This window comes from Bidens hawaiensis, unplaced genomic scaffold, assembly GCF_021521415.1.
Source record: "Bidens hawaiensis isolate Kalapana, Puna unplaced genomic scaffold, B.hawaiensis_p1.1 tig00023531_1, whole genome shotgun sequence".
NCBI lineage: Eukaryota > Viridiplantae > Streptophyta > Magnoliopsida > Asterales > Asteraceae > Bidens > Bidens hawaiensis.
The window spans coordinates 17,559-36,543 of record NW_027493694.1 but is presented as its reverse complement, the minus strand read 5'-3'; the positions used below and the strand labels follow the sequence as shown (position 1 = coordinate 36,543).

The window sequence follows — 18,985 nt, the reverse complement described above, 5'->3', positions numbered from 1 at the left end:
AGAAGAAAACCAGCTTCAAATATAATCTTGGAAGCTCAAAACAAAATCAGCTTCACGTGCAACCTTAGAAGCTTAGAAGAAAATTAGCTTCACATGTAACATGGGAAGCTTATAAGGAAATCATCTTCGTAGGTCCTCGCACATGGTGATCTTGGAAGCTCACAAGGCTTATAAATTCAAAGGCTTATAACAAATTATCATAACACCGATGTAGCTTGAAGCTCATAAGGAAATCATCTTCGTAGAAAATCATCTTCTTATAAGCCTTGAAAGTTCTGATAATTTTTCTAAGGCTCAGAGCTTTCAAGGCTTATAAACAAATTATCAGAACACCAATGTAGCTTGAAGAATCATAATATCCAACTTATGGTGTTTTGTTAAGTTGTATAACACTCGAGTTATAAAATCGGATAACTCCTTAGCCTTAACTCATTAAAATACTCAAACAACTAAAACAATAAAGCAACCAAGCATTTCATCAAAATAGGATGCAACTATAAGCTTTAATTGAGCTCAGTACTGGCCAACCACGCATAAGGATGCCTCCAAAGAGATTCGTATATGCAAAGCTTGCTAGCTTCATGCTCTTGTATAGAAGGTTCAGCATGGGCTATTTTACGAAGAAACTCAAATATCAGAATTTTCAAAAAGCGAAGAAAAACGTACTAAGTGACAAGTACCCATAACTATGTCATAACTACTTATACCTTGGGGCTGGTGATACGAAAACCTAAGATCACACTTTGCATTTTTAAAGAAGTCAAGGAGCCAAGAAGCATAGAATCTGAGCAGTTGTACATATCGAAACTCCTGCTTGGATGCTAAAATGGTTACAAGCTCTTGTTACATATACAACATCATCATAGGAAGAAAAGAAGAATCGAATAAAATCGTAACCAGAACAAAGCATATGCTTCTCTCTAATATAAACATTGTTTCTTTAAATCAAAAAACGAGGGAAGAAACTACCAAAAATAATGCATCTTCACAACCAATGAAGGTCCATTCAATAGCTCCCATTTAGATGATCACGTATGTGTCAAACGTATGACAATGCATATCTTTCATATAATCTTCTATAAAGCAAAACCTACAAGGTCAAGGTTAACAAGCAACTTGCTCAATCATCAAAGAAACTTGCTAAAACATCATTGCACCTCGTAGACGCTCCAAGAATAAATAGTTGATTGGAATAAGCAAATAAGCTTTAAGCTATGTTAGAGCAATGCAAAAAAACATATTAACTAAAAAAGTGTTCCTACTCACATCTACAAGAAAAATCCTAAAGCACTGATGTGAACACCAAGGATCGTAATAAATAACTTCTGGTAATCGATTAAACTACAAACCACCACAATATTGTAACTCTACAAAAAGAGTAGAGTTGGGAGGATTCTTGCTCAAATCTTCTCTACAACTGCCACCCAGATAAAGTAGGTTGGCAGAAGCTTTGGACAGTCTGCAAAATCAGCTTGTGGATACATAGAAGTAGTCCACAAGAAGCTTGGAAGTAGATGGAAGGAATAAAAATATAGCTTCTCGTAACATCAAAATGCGTGGATTAAGAGATTCTCCACAACACCGATGCACTCCACTAAAGAACGATTTAGGAGTCTTCAAACATCAACGTTAGAGGTCCTAAAACTCGAGCATCTCGGAGGTACGTGGCGTCAACATTTGAACTCTTACTCATTGACTAACCTCAAATAAAATCTAACGCTGATGAACCATGGCATTGCACAAGTTGTACCACTGGCCCACCAAGTTTACAATGAACACCAAGAGCTTCATCGATCTTAAAAAAGCTTCTATCTATCACTTTCTTTACTAAATCAACCCTTAAGTATGATTGATTTAAGATTACCACACACTATATTATGAAACGAGTACAAAGACAACCTCGTATAAGTGTCATAGCTTATTACCAAGCATCAATAAACAAATTATCACACTTAACATTGTTTAGAAATGTTACGATAACACATTCCTTCAGCAAGCTTACTAAATTTGAATCTGTTGAAGCTTCTACTAGAAATATAGAAGCTAAGAATTACTTGCAATGAGGAAACTATAGTAGAAACTCATTGTTACCAATGAAGAAGCTGACCTTCTAACATGAGAAGTTCACCTTTTAACAAAGAAGATGACCTTCTAACATATAGAAGTTTACATTTTATTAAAGAAGTTGACCTTCTAACATAAGAAGTTGGCATTCTTATATGAAAACATCTACTTAGTTATAAAGTAAGCTTCCTCTTTTCCCGTTTCATCTTGTCCATGCCAAACATGAAAATGAGGATCTTCATAAAACAAAGCTCACAACATAAGTAAATCCACGTTATACAATCAATTAATGTATTTGTTATCTTTGTTCATAAGCAAATTGATAAATGAAAATCTCATTTTGAGTAATAAAAATGTTTATAATCCTAACTAAGGGTGAGCCCTCAAAACCAGGCTCCATGAGGTCCCACGTAGTACCTACTCATGTATAGGGTTGAGCTCCTAGGCCATATCTCTCAACATGTAACAAGACTCTATATCTTCCTATATACATGGTGAGTCTCTAAAACAATACAACTCCATGGAGTACATAGAAATAAACTATCTCCATGTAACAAGATTGAGCATCTCTCACTAACTTTCTCTATAAGTACAAGAAGCTAGAAGCTTACAAAATTAATAAACACATAAAGCTAAGGACTTATGTAACAATATACCACAAACAAGTTAAGAAAATATTTTGGACTGACGGCGGATAGGGTATTCCTTGCATCAGTTCTTAGTTACTAAGCTAAGGAAGGGTGTCTACAGCACCACTCCTTAGCAAAGTTTCAAAGACATTGCAAAATAACAAACAAGCACAAATATATAAAACTACAAACTTGATAAAGCATTGAAAGTATCCTAAGGGATGCTAATCCATTTAAACAATACATAAATTGCTTACGCCAACAAACAATACTAAACAAACTACGAGCACACTCTGCACCTGTAGGAGAAGTAACATCAACTTCTCCTGAAAAGGAAGGAGTAACCCCAACCTCCTTGGAAAGTGAGGAGGTAACCCTGACTTATACACCACTAACATTAGAAGGTTGGATAAACGGAGCACCACAAGAAGGCTCCCCAATAATTTCAGATATTTTGAAATAGCCTCCAAACCACTTTCTTCGTTCCCACGAGATCCATCAAACATAACTTCCCCAAACTCGTTGCTGACAATATATGCTAACCCTTGTTGTGAAATCTTTTTCTTGAAGATCCACCAGCTCGATGCTCTAAAGAATAGTCAAAGGTAGATCATAACATCAAGAGATAGCATAAATATAAAGGAATGACATTAACTTCATCTCCTTTACAACATTCACAAAAGTCTTCAACAACATTATGATTGTAGGAAGGAAGCCTATGTAGAGTCTGGCCAACTTCTCTAAAGCAAAGTGATCGCCATAGGCAATAACTTTGGTATAAATATCACCAAGGGTATCATTAAACTCACTATTGTGCAAGAGGTAAGTCACAACGTGAGGACACCCATGCTTAACAGCCAATACCTATCAACAAGAAGCTCATAAATACGCTCCTGAGGATTGGAAACATCAACCTCAGAAGCCACCTTCTCGGGCTTCTCCTTCTCAACTAATACCACCCTATATTGACTATCCTTACACCTCCACTCATGTAGATCCTTGGAAATAACTTTCTACTTATACTTTTAAACGTCAATCGTCACACGTGCGAAGGCAAGCTATTGGGTCAATCTCTTTACATGAGCAGATAAAATACCATTATTTTTCTCTGCTTCATCCAAAGTAGCTTTAAGCTTCTCATTATCAGCCCGCAAGCCCTTAAGTTCCCTCTATGAACAAGAGTAGTAAGGCGGACAAAACTAAATAATATCTTCCTCATCACTTCGTTATCATTCAAATCTTCACAAACCATTTTCTCGGTCGGAGGCATACAATGCAATAGAAAATCCTGATAAATGGATGCTTTTTTGAATGTGTCATCATTTAGAATATTCTACTTGGGTACACAAGTAACACTACTTGCACTTGAGGTATCACCAATAATGTCACTTTCACTAATAACTTCCTTCAACTTTCCCTTGTTAATTGGTTTCTTAGAAGAAACAAACTTCACATATTTGACTTCTCAACCTTCTCAGAATTACCTCTGTTAACCTTAGTAAGAACATGCACCTTACCATCAGGTTTCTCAACAATTTTTTCAGCCCCAAGCATGACCTTTTATGGCGAACTAGATGCACCCCTTGAAAGTTTCTCTTCAAGATTAAAAGTGAAACCAATAATGGATACCATAAGGGCAGCATCTTCATCACTGAATACAAGGCTAAAACAACTAAGGTACGAAGTTGAGAGAAAAATTCAAGAAGTCGTTTAAGAAGAACAAAATGAACCTCCTCAGCGTCAGGATATACCACGTTGAATGCAGTTTCATGCTTCCTGCAAACAAGGGCAAAGGAAAGAATGAATCGATAATATAAAAAGAACGAGTGTTTTCCAAGTAAAAAGTGAAACTAATGATACTAGAAGTCAGACCATTTTCAACAATTTTTCGCAGTAGTGAATCAATCGTGGTGTTCCGCTAATGGAAAAAACCATCATTACGTGATGAAGGTTCATAGCTAAGTGATCACATATGATTTCAAAATACATAATCCTAGCGACACCAAAAGGTACCAATTGACCTAGGCTAACACTATTATGCATGAGAACATTCAATAAAGAATTTTCAAAATAGATTACAAAGATTTGATGATAAAAGAAACGAATGCATAAGGTGACCTTTTGTAACCCCTTTTGAAAAACAAACTAAACAAAAGGGAATGTCTTACCTTATAAACGAATAAAAAGGAAGATATCGCCGGAGAACAAGCAAATAATTAATGGGTTTTGTAGCAAAAAGGCGGCAAAAAAGAGAGGTTGTAACCACGTATTACGGCTTTCTCAAATATAAAAGAGGTTTTTAAGTATCAAAGGGTTAAATTAGAAGCTAGATGCCAGCTGTGGCTCTAAGTCTATCATAACCCTTGGTAGTAACTGTAAAATTTAGTTACATCGATGGTTATTAAACCGCCAATCCCCATTATTATGAATATAATACACGATAGGTCTATATTAGAAGCTCCCAACTTCTAAACCTAAGTTTCAATCACGAAAGCTTCGGGCCACAAGCTCCCAGCTTTTAAGCCATGTGTTAGAAACATTTTCCAGCTTGTAGGGTTCAATAAAAAGGCTTAAAACAGCAAAATGGGTATGTGCATTGGTCTATGAAGAGGCATGCCGCTGAGCCCATAAGCATTAAACACCCAAGGGGGGAACATCATGAAAAAAAAAGAGTTAAGTCACAAGCATTTATCATTGGAATCTGAATCTTCTGACTTGGGGGGCGGAGGGGGGGCTGATGACGTGGTTACCCTTACCCACTCATAAACTGAGGAAGCTTAGGAACATAGAAGCAATTAGCACAAGCTGCCAGGCAAGAAAGCTCGAAGCTTCTCCCGTAAGATTCCTAAGTTTGCCAGGGAGCTCTCGCTACAGTAAAACGTAGAAAAAGGCCTGACTGGCATGACATAAATTTGGTACCTGCCATAAAGCAAAAGTGATGATATGACATGGGCAGAACACGGGTTGCATGGAAATGGCATGTAGTAGGCTGCATAAACTGAAAGAAGAGCTAACTCTTTCCCCTTAAGAAGCTTAAGCTTCCTCACGGGAAGCTTCCAACTGCCTATAAAAGGAACACTTCAGCAATGTTTCATTCATTCCACATTCACCCCATTTCTCCCTACTCTCTCTTCATTCCAACTCTCCCACTCTCTCACCAAAATAACACTCTCACCGGAATAACACTCTCCCAAATACTACTCACTAGGAGATCTCCCTCTCCAAAGAGTAATCATTATTCACTGAGTTGTTTAGCCTCTGAGTTGCTAAGTACAATAGCTGCTGAGGCACAACATCATCAGCTCAATCCAACCCCCAATGACCAATCACCGGTTAAGCAGTCTGAGATCACTTCAGCTGCTCTCTAACCGTCGGGTCTCAAATCTCTATCTCTAGTATACATGTCTATATTTACTTTTATATACCATCATGGGATAAATTACTAATGTTGAACGTCGGAGGGTGGTCCAGAGACCTTGGCCTCTGGTCCCTTTCTAATGAGTTCTTTCGTGTTGTAAGTACAAACAGGAAGTTGGAAGGTCACCCTGGAAGCGTCCATACCAACCATATTCTCTTTGTCGCTATATCCGTTGTAACAACAGTATCAAAATGGGCGCAAATTTTGGCATCGGATTGTTTTCCATTCTTTGTACTTGAGTTCAAAATTATGTTACCTAACTATCATTATGAAAAACATTGATTTAGCTTTTCATTTGTGCCATATGTATCCTCTTTCTTTTCGAGCCACCATCCATGAACAAAATGAAAAATAACATTTTAGGTTTCCATTTATGTGTCATTTCTTTCATTTTTTTAATACCACTTGTTTCCGCTTGGACAAAGATGTCGATGTTTGCTAAAAAAAAATCCAAACCAATTCATGATGTGTTGATGGCTTAAAATTAGTTCAATGTATGCAGCCTAGTACATGCCATTTCCATGCAACTGCTAGCATCTTTTGGTAGAAACCAACTTGATTATTTTCCTGGAGAAATGAATGTGAAATCGGTTCAATAGCAGTTAAACCAACCTCCCAGTCCTTGTTTTCGTCTACTAGTTGTACAACAATCTCCATAATCATAATACCTTTACAATTCTAGATTACCAACCCAACAGGTATCTTTCCATTTTATTTGTTTCTTGTTTTTCAATAGACCAGAGATACCCCAAGACTTCAACATAGTGGGTACCCAACTTGAACATGATGGCCAAGAAGGAGACTCAACAAAACTATACATGTTTGACTTCAACTCCCTTTCCACTTGATTAATTAATATCAGGCAAAAGAATTTCATTTTTCCCTGTCCCACGCATCAGTTCAAAAACTCTTATTTCCACTGGAAGTATCACTCTTTCAAGAGTGTCATAAAAAAGATCACACTTTCAAGAGTGTAAATAGAGTGATCCTAATATTATTTTAACACTCTAATTGGCAGATGAGCTACCAAAAGAGAAAAAGTAGCATGTCTTTGTCTCCAGTTGGGTTTTGTGGACTGTGGCCCTCACATAATACAGGCAACAAATTATTGGCTTACCATTCCTACTTACATGTCAATTCTCTGAACAATCATTTTATACAATCTGCCTTGTTCTGACACCCGACCCGACCCACCCAATTTGTCAAGCCACAAGCGGTAAATTTTAATCAAATAAGATCATACAGAGGGATACCCGACAGACTGAGAAACCCAATGGGTGGTAAGTTATAGGTTCCACAAGGTAAGGGACTAGACATCTTACACAGTTTTACATTCAGGTATAGGACTAGAGTAACACAACTATTCTGTAGTCAGAGATGAATCCAACCGAAAATGAAACATGTTTACCAAGCAGAAAAATCTTTGAGTTCGTGTGTTCCAGCACCTACTTTTCTTTTCTTTACAACAACATTATTACCATCCAGTGGCGATGTTGAATCAACCTTAGCCGTCCTCGCTTTCAAGTATTTACCAACACCAACACCACCAGAAGCTTCGGCTCCGGTCCCAGGATTACTGTACCATGATCCTATCTTCTCCTGAAAATGAACATGAAAACTTATTGAAAAAATGAAAAGAAAAAAAAAACAGACGGTATAAACAAACTAACATTCTCTTCATCCACCACAGGCTCATTCTTCTTTTCTTCTTCCTCTTCTTCATCGGGTTCCGAGTAAGGATTCACAAATACCGATACACTAATTATCTTTATCTCTTCCTGCACAATTAATATGTTAGAACGCGTGTGCATGATACCGAAAAACTGATCCATTTAACAGAAATAACAGAACCCAAACAAAAATCGACGGTTTGGTTTTATTTTTTTGAAAAAAAAAAATATGTTCGGTTAAGATTCGGTTTTGCATGTATTAAAAGTTAAAACCAAAAAAACGAACCGAAATGATGAATTTCAATAATTATAAGGAATTAATGGATAGTGTAATTACACTTTTCGTCTGCTTTATGTTTTTACATGACTGAAATACCCTTCTCAAGACACACGACTCGAGTTAACAGAAAAAACTAACACCCGTTAGTAAAAATGACGAAATGTGCAAACTTTTTAATACATAAAGGGCATTTCTTGTTAATTCCTTAGGACAATTTCTGAAAAATGGTATAAACCTAAGAACAAAAAGGGTAATTTACTCAAAATAATTAAAGCTCAGATGAAGAATAATCAATTAATTAACAAAAGATTTAGAACCAAATTCATTATCATGGGCCAATATTTCTTATTCCCCCATAAACTTCAAGCCCATATGGTAAAACCAAAAACTGAAAACTAGAAAATTTAAAACTCTTCATTTTTATAAATAAAGAGCAAAAAGATAACCAACTGTCGAATCATAAAACAAGCGATAAGATGAAATATTTAAATTAATAATACTAACCAGTGGTCGATCATCATTATCAACAGGGACCGACCTTCTCCATAACTGACAAAGTTGTTAAACCTCCTACAACTCCACCGAAAACCGTATGCTTGAAATTTAGATGATTTGCTGACTTATACAAGATAAAAAACTGTGAGCCGTTAGCGTGGGGCCCACTGTTCGCCATGCTAACAACACCTCTACCAGAATGAAGCAGTTTTGAGTTTACTTCATCTTTAAAGGGCTTTCCCCATATAGATTCACCTCCTTTACCAGTCCCAGTTGGATCACCACCTTGTATCATAAAGTTCCTGAAAATATGGTGAATTAGGAGTTGGACGTCCAGAGAACCATTCGGCGGGAAGTTCTTTTATGTTAATTTGTTAGATAAGTTCTAATATGTTAATCTGCTTAATAAATGAACGAACACGAACAAAATATTTTCTTTTGGTAAGCTTAACGAACAAACACAACAAGAGTCGCGTTCGTTCAATAATGTCCGTGAACCGTTTGGTAATGTGTTTATTTGCATCCGGTTAGGTTCGTAGTTTATTTGTGTCTGTCCCGTTAGGTTCATGTATTAATATTTTACTATCAATATTCTTATTTATTTGTTTTGCTACCCTCATATATTTTCGAATTAATATGTAATCATGTACTGTAACTATAAATATTTTTATGTGAACTTAATTTTTGAATTAATATGCAATTGTTTATGGTCGTTAGTGTCTTTTTTGTTCGTTTCCAGCGATGGCCCACTAGGGTCGTTTATGTCCGGTTGTCCAAGGTATGTGAAAAATACACAAAAGCCCCTCAAAGTTATATTGACTAACTGTGAGGGGATGGCGTTAAGGGGTGGACTAAAATTGATAGTCAAATGAAAGTATTGCACCATAAAAGCCTAAAATAGACTATTGGACCAGAATTGATAATCTTAAGAAACCACAAGGACCAAAACTGAAGTTCTCTCTAAACTATTTAATAAAAAATAAACCAACCGAGCTCAAGCTTGAAAAAAAGACTCATGAACTAAAGCTCGAGCTCTTGTAAGTCAAAAATGAGCCGAGCAGTCCGGCTCATTTACACCCCAGTCATGAGTAGCTTTTCAAGCTTGAGCCCGGCTCATTTATTGTCTATTAGTTATTCAAATTATATGTATTTATAATTTAGTTATATACATTATTAAGTAAGTTTTATCATACTTTTATATAGAATATTAATCATTGTATAAATATATAATTAATATATTAATAAAAGAAATAGTTTAAGATCAGCAGCTTGGTTCGAGCTAGATACATGAAACTCAGCCTCGAGCCCAAATTATTAATAACACGCCAATAGAAACTCGAGCTCGGACTCGTTAAAGCTAGGCTCGATTTGAGTATTTAGTGACCCGATCTCAAGTAGCTTATCACCAGCTTGGCTTGTTTACAGCCCTAATAATAATGTAAAAGAATTTAAATTGAAACTCAAAAGAAAACAATATAAGAAAAAAATACCTTATATTTCTGTGAAAAACTACCCCATTGTAATATTCTCGTTCACATTAAGTGATAAAGTTCTCACATGCTCTTGGAGTTATATCACAATGTAGTTCTATGTTTAAATCACCATGTGTAGTATGCAACTGAACATAACCTTTTTTCTTGGGGTTTTTCTCAACTTTCACATATTCAAACTCGTTCTTTGTGACGGGATCGTATGATGTAGACGTAAAAGATCTAGATATTGCCCCACTTGTGTACTGGCTCTTCACCTATAGAACAAATTCTCAATTTCTCATCAAGTCAACATAGGTAAATCAGGCTGGGTTGGTGGTTAGAATTAATCTCACAAGTCAACAAGTCAAAATAGGTCAATAGGTACTTTCAAAAGTTTATAGGACAAACAAATTAAATAACTAACTTCAAATTTTAACACTTATCATGTTTAAAAATACTAAGTTCTCAAAAACCCTTTAAACAGGTTAACAGGACAATCCACTTATTAAACGGCTCGTATTCTGGTGGACCTGTATTTTTGGATGGGCCGTGTTCGGGTTGACCTGTTTACTAAAACAAGTCATGTTGATCCAACCCAAAACATGTTTTTACGTGTCGCCTTATGTTATCTATAAAGTTAAAAAGAAAACCGACCATTTTAGCTTTGACAGGTGTCCGATCACCCGACATATGCATAGCAATTCGGGCAGCAGTTTTATCACTTGAAGCTGCTTTTGCAGCTGCAGCACTTCTTCCATGAACAGACGCAGATGCAGCATCAACAATACTGAAAGACGGTTGTTGACTTTTGACTTCACCGTTGGACTTTGGGTTATCTTTAATGCGTTCTCTAGCGGCTAAAATGGCAGCTAGTGCAGCGGCTCGTTCACTCTGAGCCTTGTTTCCACCGCCACCATGTAATGCGAGTTCACGCCCCTTCTCAGTTTTTAGCTCCTTTAACATTTGCTTTATGTCGCCTTTCACGTTTATGTTGCACGTTGGATCCGACTCCATTTTCGTATGTTCTGAAAAAAATTCAAATTCCCATTAGTATTATCGTCGTTAGGCCTGTAAACGAATCGTCAGTTCAGTGAGCCACTCATTAATCTTTCAGCAGAAGTTCGTTTATTAATAAACACACAAACATGAACAAGAAGTTTGGTTCATGTAATTAAACGAACAAACATGAACACATGTTTCGTTCGTTCATTTATGTTCGTGAACATGTGTTTACATTCGTTCATTTAAATTTGTTTTATGAGTGGGATTTTACTGGGTATAAATGATTGATAGGTTCGCTAGCTTATGCTTGTTTAAGTTTGTTTCGTTAATAGTCTTAACAAGTTTTTAGACCCGATACATTGTTTTTCAGATTACACTTGACTAATTTCAGCTATCTTATGCTTGTTGGTTTACGTCCATGAACCATTCATTTATATTGCTAACGAACAAACGTTTACAAACACGAACAGGCTCATTTTCTTCATGGCCAAACATGAACAAGATAATCTGCTTGTTTAAGTTCCCGTGTTTGTGTTCGTTCGTTTGTTAAACGAACAAACATGATCAAGCCATGTACGTGTTAGTTCATTTCATTTACAACCCTAATCATCATGAAAATTACCTTCATCATCAACTTTCAAGTTCTTTTTAACATGATCAAAATCCACCAGAGTTTTGTTATCAATCGTGTTTGGATTCTGCAAACGCGTATATACATATCAGAAAAACCTCAAAAGTCAAAACCACATATTTATGTATATGAAATGCATTACCTGAATAGTAATGATGTCTTCTCTTTTAAAAGGTTCATCAGTTAGAAGCTCCTTCCAGTTCTTTGTTTTAAGGTTCAGTTCTTTAATTGCCTGTCCAGAAGATAAAGATAGATGCAATTGATTTGAGATAAGAATTGTTTATAAAACATATATTATTAATTATTAAACAGAAATAAACCTCATAAGAGAAGACGTTTCCGGTAGTCTTTATGGCAACAATATGTGTAAACTCTGTAAACACTTTGTTTAACACGGGACAATGATTCTCTCCTACAAAATAGAAGTTGATTTCTTAAAAATTTATAAAATTATAGAAGATTTGGCATTCAATGAATTCTCCATAAGTGTAGCATATCATAAAATGAAGATTAAAAGTAGGGGTAAGTAAAAAACCGAATTAACCGAAAAAAAACGAACCGACACATGACGGTTTAATTTTTGTTTTTTTGGAAAACCAATTTTCGGTTTCGGTCGGTTTGCCATAGTTATCAAATGCGTTAGGCGCACTAAAGGCGCAAAAAAGCGTGGGACTCAAAAGAAAAGGCGCAGTTAAATAAAAAAATTCCAAACAAATTTTGTAATGGAAAATACCACTTTTTCCAAATTCCAATATATTTCAAGCCATAATACTCCTATAAACTACCAAAATCATCTAAATTCCCAAAATAACCAACATATATCATCAAAGCAGACAGTTTATTCAAAAACGAATGATCTGAGCAGTTTCCATCAAAAGTAATGATAATTTATAACAATCTGAATTATATTAAAGTTTAAAAACATGTTGCATGATGCCAATTAGTAAATAAAACACGCTACATTAAACTTTTAGTGTTGTTTTGATTAACTTTGTTAAATGTTAAACTCTACCACACTAGCAACTTTGTATTATGGCGTCTAATTTGGTTTTATATATATGCGGTACTCTAACACGGCGTGATACATATTCAATTGTTTTGTATAATTGAGGAAATTGTTATACCTTGTGAAAGGTTAGTGGAACGACGTCGTGTTGTTTGAGAGGATTTCCAGTAACAGGATGTTTTCCGTACTTGCTTATGTAGGGAATTATGTGCCTGAGTGTTAGAAAGATAGAAATAAAAAAAGAAAGAAGGAGGAGACTGACATGATATCAAAAACAGTGCCATCATCGGTGGAGTAAAAGTGAGGCTGCAAAAGGAGAATTCAAACACTGAAAGCAAGCAATAGAAAGAGGGAGGTGTCCGTAGGTAGCCCACTCCGTCTTCGTTATGAACATCCGATCTTTGCTGTGTTGCTTCTTCCCCATGCCCTAGATCTTTCTTGACCTGATATGATATATCCTATTCCTTTCCACCTGAGATTCATTTAAAGAAAGATAGCAAAGGAAAATAGGAGAGAAAGGAATTAAAAAATATGTGATTTATTTTGTGTTCCTAGCAACAAACTTTACATGTGTTTCCTAGCTAGAAGGAAAGGAAAAGAAAAGAAACTCACAATTTTACCATTATATCCCCAGGTTAATTCCGAGTGTCCATACTCGTTCTCTAAACCATAAAATTAACGAATCAAACTCGAAATATTGATCAAACAGATGAGCTCTTGTTTATGAATATATGAATTTGCTAAATAGGGAGGTTCTAAAAGAAAACCCCCAAACAGAAAGTAGCAATTCCAAACATGAACCAGTAGAGATTCATGAAAATAAGAGTCAAATCCACCATAAATTTAATTACAAAATCAACATCAAAATATGTATTATGCCACAAAATCCTATCATACAAAAAATTAGCATATTTATTCGGTCAATAAAGCGGGCCGTTAGTTCCCTGGCATTGGTAAAACCCGAGCGTTACAACGGTGAATCAACATGAATTCAGTCGTTATTGGTTACGTTCGTTACAGTATAGACAATGTTGGTAAACCCCAAGCGTTGAAACCCAACTAAATTCATCAAATTAACATATATAAAATTAAATATTTAAAACGACATTTATTCGGTCGGTTACTGGGCGGTGGTAAAACCAAAGCGTTGTTCCCGAGCGTCGAGGTGGTAATTTTGCGTTAATTCGCTCGGTTTCATTTACGCTCTTTACGATATCGGAATTAAATCAAAAACAAAAATAAAGTAAAAAAATTGAGTGGACCAAATAGGGGTGCCATCGGTCGATAAAACTCGTGTGTTGGTAAAACCCGGGTGTTTCCATCATGTTCGTTACAGTTTTTGTCAGTTTAAGTTACGTTAGTTATGGTACCGAAACTAAAAAATAATAACTGGTGTTTAGTCGGTTACCGTTACGTTTCTTACGGCTTCAAAATTAAAAATAACAAATTTAATTGCAGGCCTGCCACTTAGCCCAATCACGGGCTTGCGGCCGAGCGTCGAGGCGGTAATTCGGCGTTAATTCGGTCTGTCTCGATTACGCTCGTTGCGTTATCGGAAATAAAACAAAAACAAAAAAAGAAGTATAAAGATTGAGGTGGACCACTAGGGTGACCTTGGCCGATAAAACTCGGGTGTTGGTAAAACCCGGGCATTTCCATCATGTTCGTTAAAGTTTCGGTCTGCTTCATATACGTTACTTACGCTACCGGAAGTAAATATTTTTTTGGTGTTCGGTCGATTACCACTACGTTTCTTATGGTATTAAAACTAAAAACAAAAAAATAAACAAAAATTAATAGACTAATGTGGTACCGTCAGTTTGCCCAATCACGGGCTTGCGGCACCAACATTGTGTGAAATCGGTCGATTTCGATCATGTTTGTTACGATTTAGAACTATAACATAAAAAAAAACAAAAAAAATTGAGGTGGCCCAATGAGGAGACATCAGTCAATGAAACTCGGGTGTTGGTAAAACCCGAGCATTATCGGCCTCGGACGTTGAAGCGGTTAGGCTACACGACAGTTTCAGTGCCAGAATAAAAACACAAAAAGGGTGTTGGTGTAACCCGAGCATTTTCGGGCCAACGTTAAAGCGGGTCTCATTTATTATATATACAGAAAGGAAAAATAACAATAAAAAGGTCAAATTGCAAAAAATAAAAAAAAACAATAAAAAATCTTAAATTTCTTCTTGTGTCACAGACTGTCTGTTTTACTTATATTAGATAATTTGGAAAGAAACCAAATACCATCAATTTTCTCTATTTTTCCTTTCCTTTTCATTCCTTTCCATTCATAACAAAACTCTAGAACATCTCTTTCTCCTCAATTCCTTTCATTTTCCTTTCCTTTCCTTTCCTTTCTTCCCATCAACCAACTCTAGAACAGAGTCTGAACTAGTCTTAGTTCTTCTGACAACCCATTTCGAAAAATGGGTCACAGATCTCGCCATCCCATTATTAGCGATTTTTCAAATTCCGCCCAATCTTTTTTATTTTTGTGTTTACATTTTCTCACGCCAAGCATTCCATTTTTTACATGTCAAATTAACCAATCGTTTCGTTTGCTCATTTTTCTAAAATAAACTTACTTGTACTCATTTTCGTCCTCATACTTTCTAAAAGTGTAATTTCATGATTGCCATGCTCGTTTATGTGACCATTTTGTGCAAATGGGTATAACATATTGTACACCTACAATGCATCTACCATTATTTAGAGTTATATGGATTCGTTGGATACACCAAAAAATGGTCTCAAACTTGGTTCAGATTTTAAACGCGTATTTGGTTTTAAAGTAATTTACTAATTACTATTACTAATAAAGTAATGTATCAATTCACAACTTTTAATGAGAGATAACTACAAAGTGATACTTGTTATCAAAATATTATTAACTTCAAATGAAAAATTGTCATTCAGGTTGCGAAAAACATAAAACTAAAATGTGTATTAATTGACTTTTAAAAGTCAAACTGTGCATGTTAATCATCTGATCCATAAAAGAGAATATGCATGCTCATTATTGCCAACTATAGAAGAACATGATATGCAAGTTATGTTTCCTAAAAATCTCAGTATTGGCCATGTAATCCTGACAAAGTTCTAATCAATTAATCTTATATACCTAGTTCGTTCTACATTTGAGATGTAACACGTTACAGGTACTCACCTCTAAAGTTAGATGTGCTACGTATTTCCTCTCGGCAAACGGCTCATTGTCAAACTGAAAAAAAATAATGGAACCGACGCTAGCAGCTGACTTTGTAGAATATAATATAAATATTTTAAAAGTACAATTTTTGAGTAAGTAGTTATCGAATATCATGTCTTTGACAAGCTCGTAATCACATCCCCCTAAGTACAAATTGGACGAAGAGTTGAAACTGAAAAGTTTAAAAAGTGTGATATGTAACTTACCTTGGATCAGAGATTCAGATCTTAGGCATGCTGTAAACTATACCCTCTGCTATCCATAAGGATTTTCTGTTTGTGTAAACCTGTATTTTTGTCCAGCTATTTTAATTGCTTTTCAAGAAAGAATAAACACCTTAAATATAATTATAAAAAGTATATTATGATTACAATAGTAATTTAATTTTTCATTAGTTTGTTTACAAGAAACTTACTCCAGTTGAAAACCAATCACCCTCAAGTGTAGGTGTTACAAGAGACACCAAGGAAACTGTAGTTGATGCTGCCGAAGATCTTCACCATCTCTTTAATTAATATCCCGCATCTCCACAAAACATTTACCTGCATTTACTACTAAAAAGTTTTTTTTTATAAAAAAGGCAAAACAGTGTAGTGGAACGAATCTTACCGTTTGAACCATTTTGGTAAATTCCTAACCATTTTCCCTCTCTAATAACCTCCGGGACAGGAATTCCATGTATTTTAGCATTTAAAAATCCAGAACCTATGACAAACAAATTAAATTAATCAAATGAAACAAAATCATAAATGGTAAAAGACAGAACCTTATAAATAAGAAAAACGCACTACTATTGTTTATAGGATTTTATATATGACCAGCTACATGGCTGGCAAGGCAAAGTCTTATGACATAACGTCTTTGTTGGTCCCTAAGTTGACCAATTTGTCCCTCCTATTAACATTATATAGTTGTATCAACATTATATAGTATTATCCACTTTGCGTGTCCCTAAGTTGACCACTTTGTCCTACCTGTTTTGGACAAAAATCTGCTAAGAATCAAATATCCAAATCTGTTATGTGAGGTAAGGTGCTAACTCGATAATGATAAGTGTATAAGCGTAATATTGATGAACACAAAGGTTTGATCACGAGGGAAAAAACCCTTAACCAAGATAGTCTTACTTTGGTCAAAACTTATCAAGGTAATCTTTGGTAAAATAACTCCGGTCAAGGATTAATAAGATAATCTTTGGTCAGATTACTTTAGTCAATGATCAACAAGGTAACCTTTGGTCGACAAGTATATAATTATCGTGATCTCCGGCACAAAAAACCCCCGGACGGTGAAAACTATCACCGTCGGTTATATTGATAACTCAAAGGTGGTTACAAATGTAGTGGAGCTAATGATCGAGATTACAAAGTATGCTAGTGTGTAGAGAGAATGCTAGTCTCTGCCCTTAGTGTGTGTGATAGTACATGTGTTTTTCTACTCGATCATAGCTCGTTTAAATAAGATAATGTCACTAACTATATTTCCTATCTATCCGGAAGTCTTCCACCTAGCCACTCCACGACCTTTGACCACGTGCCAATAACCATCCAGTAGCGAGATAAACGGAAGAATGAGTCTCATAGCCGTTGTTGATATTTGCACGTTCATCTTCACATAAGTTCGTCCATTAACAGCTACATTGAACGAGGATCCTGAATCCATGCTCCAGCCAGAGAATGCTCTGTGAAGATAATAGATACAAGTACGTCTTAAAGTCGCCATACCTGTCTAACATATCACCATACTAAACGCAATCATTAGCGAACAAGTAATACCGAGGATCATCAATCCTTTATATCCTGACACATATTTCAAGGATAAACTATCCATAAGACAGTCAAGGATAAATGATCCTCCGTATAAAATTCATGACCTAACATTTGCCCCCAAAATGGCGGGTGACAGTGGAATACAGCTGTCATTTTGAATTTCAAATTCCTGCAAAACAGAAGGTGATTAGACGTGTGTCAGGCGGTTTAATATCTACAAACCATAATTATACGCCGCCTATATATGTGATAACCATAATATTCTTATAATCACAAATCTAGGCGTCTTTCAGGTATCATTCTCTCTTTTTGTTAATCTTCCTTCGATATGACTATTGCTTCTACATCTTCTTCTTCTTCTTCTTCTTCTTCTTCTTCTTTTTTCCATCATGATGACCTTTATTCACAAAATATCCTTCAATCGCCTTCTTCCGAAACCTGTAAATTCATAGATTCGGATATCGATGAAATCCGATCATACTTTCCAGCCGATACAGTTTTCCGACCCTTCGATTCCGCAGCTCGTAGCGATAGTATTTCAAAAAATTGGGTTTGCCCAATTTTACTCAAAGGTTCCTCAATTTGGCGGGAGTTTTTTATATCCAGGCCACGCCAATGTTGTGGAGAGTTCTTCATACCATAGAAAGGATAACCGTAGAAGAGGAAGTCGAGTTCAGCTTAGCAGAATTAGCATATCTGTACAATCTTGTTACCCACGGTTCCAAACGCTTTATCTTTAAATCGAAACCTCACCAAGAAAATCCCATTTTCAAAGTCACCCTTAATAGTACCCTCTGGAAAAACCAATTTTTCTTCGTAAGACGAGATTCTATTCCGGGTGGAACTAATCTTCCCAAAAAGTGGATACCAAAAGGTAGGATCCTGGATCCTTAGGTAACCAAGATAGGATTGTAACATCCTACTTTCGGTTATATTAATAAAATAAAGTTCGTTTATTTTATAGCGGGTCGTTATCGGTTTAGTTGAATAGAATACGAGATGGACTTGTGTTGGGTAAATGGATATGGGTTATGGACTTGGGTTATGGAGAAATGAAGGAAAGACCATGGGCTTAAGCCCATGATCAAAAATATATATACCCTTAATCCTCCATTTAATTCATTTACACATATCCCTTACACCATCCAAAACACACACTTAATATTCTCTCTCTAGTTCTCTCTCTCTCTCTAAACCGATATCAAGAAGGAAACCGAGAACCGACCCGAGGTAATAATAGTATTTTATTGTTTGAGCTTAAATCCGTTAGATATAATCATGAAACGACGAGCCGACACCGTTAAACCATTTAAGTCATGAGATCCGGGTGGAA

General features: G+C 35.9%; 1 pseudogene across 1 annotated transcript; it reads right to left on the bottom strand.

Annotated features, from left to right (window-relative positions):
* Positions 1-7,293: 7,293 nt before the first annotated feature.
* Positions 7,294-17,605, bottom strand: LOC143567663 (peptidyl-prolyl cis-trans isomerase CYP65-like; annotated as a pseudogene). The gene is made up of 10 exons (XR_013141450.1): positions 17,590-17,605; positions 16,493-16,588; positions 11,982-12,073; positions 11,804-11,893; positions 11,653-11,728; positions 10,683-11,053; positions 10,047-10,303; positions 8,566-8,858; positions 7,782-7,889; positions 7,294-7,710 (listed from the first exon to the last, which is right to left on the bottom strand). The product of XR_013141450.1 is annotated as a peptidyl-prolyl cis-trans isomerase CYP65-like (transcript).
* Between the last annotated feature and the right edge of the window lie 1,380 nt (positions 17,606-18,985).